Below are 9,093 nucleotides of genomic sequence, written 5' to 3'. Positions count from 1 at the left end.
AACCTCAGGAACAGCTGCCCCGGCATTCTCATTGAGTGCAGTTCTCCGTGAGCGATCTGGAGCATCGTCTGAAACCAAGGCAGGACGAGAAGGCAACCCCACGTCAGCTCCAACAGAATCAGCAACCAAGGCTGCACCTTCCAAAGAAGAGTGACTAATACTTCCGCCGCATTTGGCGGACGATCTGAGTTGCCACCCTGGGAATGAGAACGAACGGGGGAAAGCCATAATTCAGCATCGCAGATCAATCCTTCGAAAATGCATCGGTCGCCCTTGCCAACATGTCTGGCCTCCAGCTAAAGAAGATCTCCAATTGGCGATTTAGCCTGGAGGCAAACAGATTTATCATGCAAGGACCCCAAATCGATTATACCAATTGAAACAGATGTGGATGGAGCTGCCAATCATGGTAATCTGTCAGGTACCTGAAGTTCCAATCTGCCACAGTGTAGGACTGTCCTGGAATGCACTCCGCTATCACCGATATTTGGTGACAGGCAATAGTGCCAAAAGTCTTTGGCTATCTCCACTAACAGCGATGACCTGGTACCCCCCAGTTTGTTGATGCACCTCACTGCTGATATGTTGTCCATCCTGAGAAGATAACTTCTTAGGGGAGAGGGTCCTGATCACAAAGGACCCCACCAACTGTTCCAGGCAGTTGATATGAAGGGACAACTCCGGGAGGGACCATATGCTGCCAGTGGAGACATCTCTACAACTTGCTACCCTGCCCAGACGGCTGGAATCCAACTCTATTATGGCTTCCAGTTGTAACCTGAAGATGGACCTGCCATCCATGTGTCCCAACTATCAATGGAGTTTCTCCTTCACTTCCTCTGTCTGACGAATCTGATCTGTGTAAGACAAGCCATTCTGAAGGTGTCGAACTTTCAACCTCTGGTGTGCCCGGTAATGAAGTGGACCCAGGAAAATGGCTTGGCTGGAGTATGCCAACATTCTGACCAGGTGAGCAATTGCTCGCATGGAGACCCCCTAGCAAGAAAGGACTGACTCAGTTCCTTCTTCATGTCTTGCACATTGGTGTTGGGGAGCCTCAGTTGTGCCGCCTGAGAATCGGTCACACTCCTCAGAAAGTCTATCGTCTGAGAGGGACAGAGAACCGACTTGGTTTCGATGATGACAAACCTCAAATCCTGTAAAAGAGACATTGTTATCTGCAAGTGAAGGGTGGCCAATGTGTGGGACTGAGCCATGATGAGAATGTCATCTATAAACTATAATGAGGATTCCCAGTTCTCTGAGATAGGCTATGACTGGCTTCATCACCTTAGTGAAACACCAAGGCACCGAAGAAAGCTAGAAAGCAAGGACCAAATATTCCAGCCATCTGCCTCTCCACCGGAATTGAAGAAACCGTCTGTGAGGAGGAAAGATGAGAATAGTCAAATTGGCATCCTTGAGTTCCAAATGGACCGTCCATTCCCCTTTCTGCAACAGATCCGCCAAAGATGGATACCTTCCATCTTAAAATGTCTGTAATGGTTGAAGTCTCTCAAATTCAGAACCAATCTGTGTCCACCTCTTCTCTTCTGTACCAAAAAGACATTTCAGCAGAAGCCCGTGGTGCTGTTGTCACAATAAGCGATCGCACACTTCGGCAGTAAGTCTTCTATTTCTACGTTTATAAAAGCAGACCCTCGTAGTGAAAAATGAAACTGCTGAGGGAGTGACACTTGACGAGGACCTTGATAGAACTCCAGCTGAAAATCCTGAATGGTTTGCGAAACCCATGAATTTTGAGTTAGTGTCTTCCAATTGTGAAGAAAGAATTGAACACGACACCCCACTCTAGGATGCCTCTGTTGCAGAGTTGTTGGGAGAACCATTGCCTGGTGGGATAGGATGTGCCTCCTCTGGTGGATTCTTGCCAATCTCCTCTACCACAACTGTATCCACCTCTGGGAGGGCCTTAATAACAGTAACGGCCTGGCGAGCGGCCCTGCCTCACCTGGCCTGATTAAAAAGGCCAGCCTGAAAAACCCTCTCGATATTCAACTGGACTTTATCCAGCGTTGTAAAGGTACCAACGTACTTGGAAACATCCTTCACAAACTTATCACCAAAGAGGTGACCCTCAGCCAAGGGTCCCTCTTCAGCCGTCACAAGTTCAGTTAGGTTTGAATCCATGCGAATAAGGAGGGATTTGCGCCTTACTGATGACACACCACATTTAGCGTTCCCCAACAAGCAAATAACTTGCTGGGTCCAACCTGCTAATATATCAGGGTCGACATGGAAGCCAGCTTCTTTGGCCACGAAGGCCAGCTATAAAATCTTTGCCATGGGTCCAGCTAGGTCTAGCAGCTTGTCTTGGCATCCGCGCCAGGCGTGGTCAATACCCTTCTTAGGATCTTTAGAAAATTTTCAGGAAATTCAACATACTAGGGTCAATCTCCGGGATCTCAGCAACTTTGTCAGGAATATCAGGCCTGGGACATTCTGCCTGAAGACGGTTGCAGTGAAGCAAAAAAACACAATATTAACCCTTTTACTGCGGTGGAAATTCCGAAGCGGTGAGGCACCTTTGATGAGTGGGCGTGGTCGCGTCGGCCAACGGACGTGCGCAGCACTACAGAGGTAGTGCGCGCGACGGCCGTTGGCTGACAGAAGCATGCAATGGGTTAACAAGGAACTCATTTATCTACGCAATACATGATATGCAAACTAAGCTAGTTTGCTCTGATTTAATCTCAATCAAAAATATATCCATTCATGACCTCCAATTTGGGTCAAAGTACAATTTACCTCAAAGTATCTATACAAACTTGTGTATTAGAATTCTTTAAAAAAGCCCAACACAATAATTATTAAAGATAGTGCTTACTTCAGCCGAAGTAAGTGGATTTTATTCTGCAGTTACAGTCTGTACCACAGATGTATTTCCTTATACATAAAGCAATTAGAAAGTTTGCATTAGTTGCACATTAGGAGTGGTTTTTGTGAGACCCAGTGAAGTGACCATAACCTATCTTAGTGAGTACTACGTGAAAATGAAAAGCAGGGAAACAGGTTATTAGTAAACATCAAAAAGACGAGCTATATACAATGGATAATATATCATTCAGGCTCTCTCTTTTTTTTAGTGTCGATGACGTTTCGACCCTCTCTGGATACGGGGTCTCTTCAGGACTGCGTTTCTGGGGTCAGTACAACACAGGGCATTTAATTCATGTAGTATCCTGGAGTATGGAGGAATGTCGGTTGAACGATGGGGAACAGGCAACAGAAGTGGTAGATTTACAGAACTATTTATTTAGTTCCTCCCAGGGATAATCAAGGGTTAATGGTAGAAACCCGAAGATATTCACTCAACGTATTACTGTGCACTCAAAACAATGCCGGGGCGAATCAAGTGTCGCCTTCTCCGACCTCTCAGTGGAGCGGTGTTCTCGCTGCAGAACTTACCGCACGGATTTATCCTGGGACCCGACGAGAGACTTTTCTTGGACTTTTTCAAAATTGGATGTTTTTAATATGTTACCTTGAGAAAATTGGAAATGTACTGAACTATCGTCTGACCTTATGACGCCTGAATAGAATGATTAGCCTTGGGAAAGCCCTGGCTCAACTTGCGATATAGGGCGAAACACGTGTCGGCTGTTCTCTTTCTCAAAAAACTCATTATGTGACAAGTTAAAAAAGAGTGAAATGGATTGCATCAAGTGGTGAATGAAAATAAAAAATAACTATCTTCACTCAAACCACTCAAACCAACCAGGATTATTGTGTTGTGTCAAAATAAGGAATCACCCTACTGACCAGAACAGATCCTTTGGAAGGAAGGAACATATGCTCACACCCCCACTCTTACATGTTAATATGAGGCTGGAAAGGTCCAGAGCCTTGAGCTAAGTTCCTCTAGCATCTTAGGGATTTATATCCAGAACCAGGATCTCTGGACCATTCGTTTTCCTTTTAATCTCATGAGAAATGTAGTTCATGTTAATGTTAAAACTTTTTTCTTGGCTGCTGTGGTTTTGCAGTAAAAAGAAAAGAAGCATAATCGGAGCCTCAGGTCCTGAAATATAATGTGAAGTTGTGTGCGTATCTATACAGTTCACCATGTTCCTCAAGACACAAAAGTGGTGTGTGACACACATACAATCTTATATTTTTATTTCAATTAGCCAACAAAGTAAAAGAAGCCGGCACTTCCCTTCCTTATAAAAATGCCCACATTTTCATACCCATGAGTTTTTTACTGCACGGATGGAAAATGTGGTGGTGTAACTACCAAGACATGAACAACCTAGACTGCTGTCTCTCCTTTGGTGTTTTGCAATTAACTTCTTCTGTTAGCAATGCTGATATTCAACAAATGGAGATATTGACAGATTCTCTACTTCTTGCTTTGCCATTGCTGCATTCCTGTGAGTACCACATCCTCGCAAACACTCTATCCTCAGAGAGTTTTTCCACTTCTAAACTGTGATTTCCCACTGTTGCATTTGCAGGGTCATTTGAACATTGAACGTAGCATGGTCAGATCTCCTCTAGTTGTCCTTTGGTGTTTGCTCCTAATACTCTGCTAATAAGTGGAATAGAAGTTTGTTTATCTGTAGTCTGTTCCAGAGACCACTTTGGCAAACCTGATCAACACAGGTTATGAGTTATTGTAAATACACGCTTCTGTTTGTCAAAACTAAAGCATGGCCTTTGTGTTGATATTATACTACAGTTTTAAAACTTTCCTTAACTTAATTTTATATTTTCAAACTACAATGCATCACATGGGAGAGGATGTGGCATTAAGGCCAGAACTGCTGACTCTGGTGCCGGGGAACCGGTTCCGAGTGTCGGTGTTGGCTCAACATGCCGTGATTTGGGGAAAATAACGTAATCACCTGTGCCTAAAAAAGTAAAATGAATGTGTCCTTTTGTAATGTAACTGGTGCTCATGTAAAGCACTCCAATACCTTTGGGTTGAGTTTGCTCTATACAAAACAGCAAAAAATAGCACTTAAGTATAAAACTTAACGCATAAACCAAGCAATGGCAAAGCAAATAGGTTTAGCCTATGCAAGACGCCTTGGCGTTGTCAATGTTTTTTTAATGATGTTGCTGAGCAACGTGGCCATGCCCTAGTGCTTTGTTTTTATTTACTTTAAGCCATGTTGCACAGCATCTCCCGCTGCTGTGAAACATTAAAAAGAAACATTGACAACACCAATAGGTCCCACGTAGGGACCTATTGGCTTTGCCAATGCTTGTTTAATTTCAAAATGTTGTCATGTATGTACAGATGTGCAGCCTGTTTCTGTTCTCATCATAGCTGGTGTCTGCGGACTCTCTCATGCCCTGGGAAGGTGGTTTGGGGGTGAAAGGACTATGACCCCGGTCCCCGTTTATGCCAGTGATGCAGCATAAAGGACAGTACTGCAATATACAAAGGAGTTTGGTGGCACTAGGCAGCCCTTCCAAGTGCAACGCATCAGGCATTAGACTTACACATTTTAATGTGGTGGTCTGCATCACCGTGTTAATATGCATTGATCACAAATTTTTTGCGCAGGCTTCACCTCCTGCGCGCTGAGGGTGAAGCAGGTAAAGTGACTGTTGGAGCTGCATTTACAGCAGCGGGCATCCAAGTGCTCAAAGAGGGCTCGGGCAGCCGGATCCTGCAGCAGTGCGACTCTGGTATCATGACAGGAGCATTACTTAATTTGTGAGTCAGCCTGTCGGATTTGAGCAAACCCTTCGAAAGTAAAACATTTCTCTGCGCAGGGGAGGTGCAAGTACACACACCATGGAGGTAGACTACAGAAGCACACAAGAAGTCACAAGCCTGCACCATGTGCAACTGTGCAACAGACGCCCTAATGACTGAGTCTAACGCTGTTTACTTCTCCGCAGAGGCATGTAACAAACCCACGGCAAGACTGGTATCTCTGAGGTAAATCTTTGCGATGGTCAGAGGCAAGGCTCTCAAAACTGGTATACAGCAGCAGCCAGAGCCCCCATGTCTGGCACTTTCTCAGGGTTACTGGGGCGCAGGTGCATGGAGGGGAGCCAGTGAGCTCAAACTTCCTCCAGGATAGTACTTCGAAAGGGAGCAAAAGTGTTGTATTAACGGGGAAAAAAATGGATCACATTACTCACTTGCAATGCCAGCAAACCACTAAGGTCCTCATTATGATGGAGGTTGCCTGACTTACTGTCGGAGGTCCCGCAAGGAGAATTACAATGCAACTGCCTTCAAGGCGGTCGCAACGTGTATTGCAGCGGGTGCTGCGAGCTGCAGCACATGCCGCAGTACAAAAAATAGGCGGTGCCTGCCACATGGTGCAGGGATATGTTGGGGGGGGCACCATAGCTGCCCCCCAAAATCCAAAGTTGAGGGTCAGGAGGAATGAGGGCCCGCTACGGGCCCCCATTGTCCCTTTCTGCCAGCCTTCTCATAGCGGGTAAACCGCCAGGAAATGGCCAGAGGGGTGGGACATCATGATTCCTATGGGGGTGCCTGGCAGGCACTGCCACCATTGTAGGGATTAAAGTTCCCTTGGAGCCTGTTGGATCCGTGGCAGTCGGTCTCTCCGACCGCCACCCATCTGCCTGCCATCCTAATGTGGCGGGCGGAAAACAATATTATGATGGCGTTGGGACCGCCACCGACGGGCTGTCAGTGGTGGTTCCACCGCCGTAGTAATCGGACCCTAAGTAAGGAAATGGAACGTTTGTAATCGTAAATGTAATGAGCGTTTTCACTTTGGCAAACTGTAATATACTGTACATACTTTCTATTTTGTACCATATTATGTTTAGAGTTTAGCTCGTGCTTCCACGAGCTCTCATGCTGTTGTTAACATTCTGTTTCTTGGCATGCGCGCAAGTTCTGTTATGCGCCCATGCTATACAATTGATGTTTAAACATGCATTTCTTAAAATAAGCATTCTCGCACATCCAACCTCCTCCTTGAAGGATGAACGGACTTAACAGATATATTCCGTTTGGACTTCAAGGAGGAAGGATGCACTCCAGTGGTGTCTTCATAAAACTTGCATAAAGCTTCATCTTAAATGTAAACTGCTTCACGTTGGATCAATCCTTATTTGATAAGAAGCTCTACATTTCACAAACCTGTCTGGCTTGGTGTTTCTATTCATAAACAGTGTGTGTTCTTTAACACAGTAATATAGGTTAAGTGTATGGGAAACACACTATGGTAGTCTGCAGATAAAACATTCCAAATGCATCAAAATATCTCACTGGCGGATCAGATGTAATCTTATTAACTCTGTGTTACAGACAGTGGCGGCTGGCGGGGAACAGGGGTGGCGAGCAGGGAGGGCAATTATTTTTTTTTTAAATCACTGACCCTCTGACGGCTGCCGTCTCTCCTCAGCTTCGGTCCCTTCTCACGCCACCTTCTTCTCAGCTTCGGCGGAAGCAGGAAACACACAGGCTCCCTCCCCTTAGCCTATCACAATGCTGCAATGCAACGTTGTGATTGGTTTGAGCACCGTGGTTCGGCGCTCAGGCCAGGACAGGGAGCTCGGACATGTTCCCCACCAGGCTGTGCAATGCCGCCTGGTGGGGAACATGCAAAGTGCGCATGACTGTTTGGCCGGTCCAAGACGGCAGGCCAAACAGTCATGTGCACTTAGAGTGTGCCACCACCATGCCCCGCCCCCTTTTCACACTGTGAAATAATTTTGCAAGTGGGCAGGTATGAGTCAGGGATGAGCTAGAGCAGGGGTACTCATAGTACGGCCCGCGGGCCGCCAGCGGCCCGGCAAGACTTCCTTGGCGGCCCGCGGAGCTTGCAGACAATATACCTGTGTTCTTTTCTTTTTAAAAGTGTCAGCAAACACCGCAGTTGCAGCAGCCCGGACTCCGAGAGGGGGCCAGCAATTCCAGCGATAGTAAGAGTGGAGCTGCGGGGGCGCTAAGAGGTGAAATACAACAAAGGCTTGTTAGCAAGTGAATGGTCTTTTAAAGACCTGTGAAGTACTGGGGGCGGCTGTGTGTGTGCCTGGGCTGCCACAAAGGTGGGGGGTGGGTGGTATATGCACTTCCAGCAACCTGCCAGGCCAGTGAGTGCACAACACTTGCATTACCCTCTCTCTGCCTGCCATTGCGCTCCATGCTTCTGAAAGGTATGAACAAAACGTGAATTTGCGTTTCAAATGTCCGTTCCTGCAGCAGCACACTTCCAAAGCCCATACATGACAGTAACCCGATTCAAGGCCCCATTCTCACGATTTTGTTTTTAAAAGAATCTCCCACTTTGCTCTTCTGAAATGTTGGCATGTATGGTAATACAGTGATTAATAAATGAGCGCAACAGGAACCACCTGCACCAACAGACTACGCATTTTTCCATGGGTGCCACAGATAGAGACAGAGAGGCAGGGACAGATAGAGGCAGGGACAGACAGATAGAGGCAGGGACAGACAGAGAGAGGCAGGGACAGACAGAGAGAGGCAGGGACAGACAGATAGAGGCAGGGACAGACAGATAGAGGCAGGGACAGACAGATAGAGGCAGGAACAGACAGACGCAGGGACAGACAGACGCAAGGACAGACAGACGCAGGGACAGACAGGGAGAGAGAGATAGAGAGAGAACGCGAGAGAGAGAGAGCGAGAGAGAGAGAGAGAGAGAGAGAGAGAGAGAGAGAGAGAGATGTGCATGCCGGGTCTGGTGGCTCAGTGGACGAAGGCATCCGCTGCAGGGGCCTGTGTTCAAGCTCATGGTCACAGTTTTTTTTTCTAGCCCCGCCCCATCCCCCACTGACCCCGCCCCCACCGGTGCGGCCCTCGGCCACAAACCGCACTCTAAATTTGGCCCCCGAGAGAAAGTTTGTGAGTACCCCTGAGCAAGAGAGAAGAACTACAAGGTCGAGAAGACCACAGATATCCTTTGGCAGATATGAATTTATATACTGACATCAATGTGAACTTTTGCTGCATCAGCGTGCAATGGAATGCATTAGAAATACAGATCCGAATAAATGCCTGGCATTGCTAGCCCCGTCCCTGATCCCACCCCCACTCCACCCCTAGTCCAAAGCGTAATTTGGTGCTGCAACTGCACTCATTTATCCTATTATCACTAAGCAAGCTCT

The sequence above is a fragment of the Triturus cristatus genome, chromosome 12 (genome assembly GCF_964204655.1).
Source record: "Triturus cristatus chromosome 12, aTriCri1.1, whole genome shotgun sequence".
NCBI lineage: Eukaryota > Metazoa > Chordata > Amphibia > Caudata > Salamandridae > Triturus > Triturus cristatus.
Note: the sequence above shows the minus strand (reverse complement) of the source record.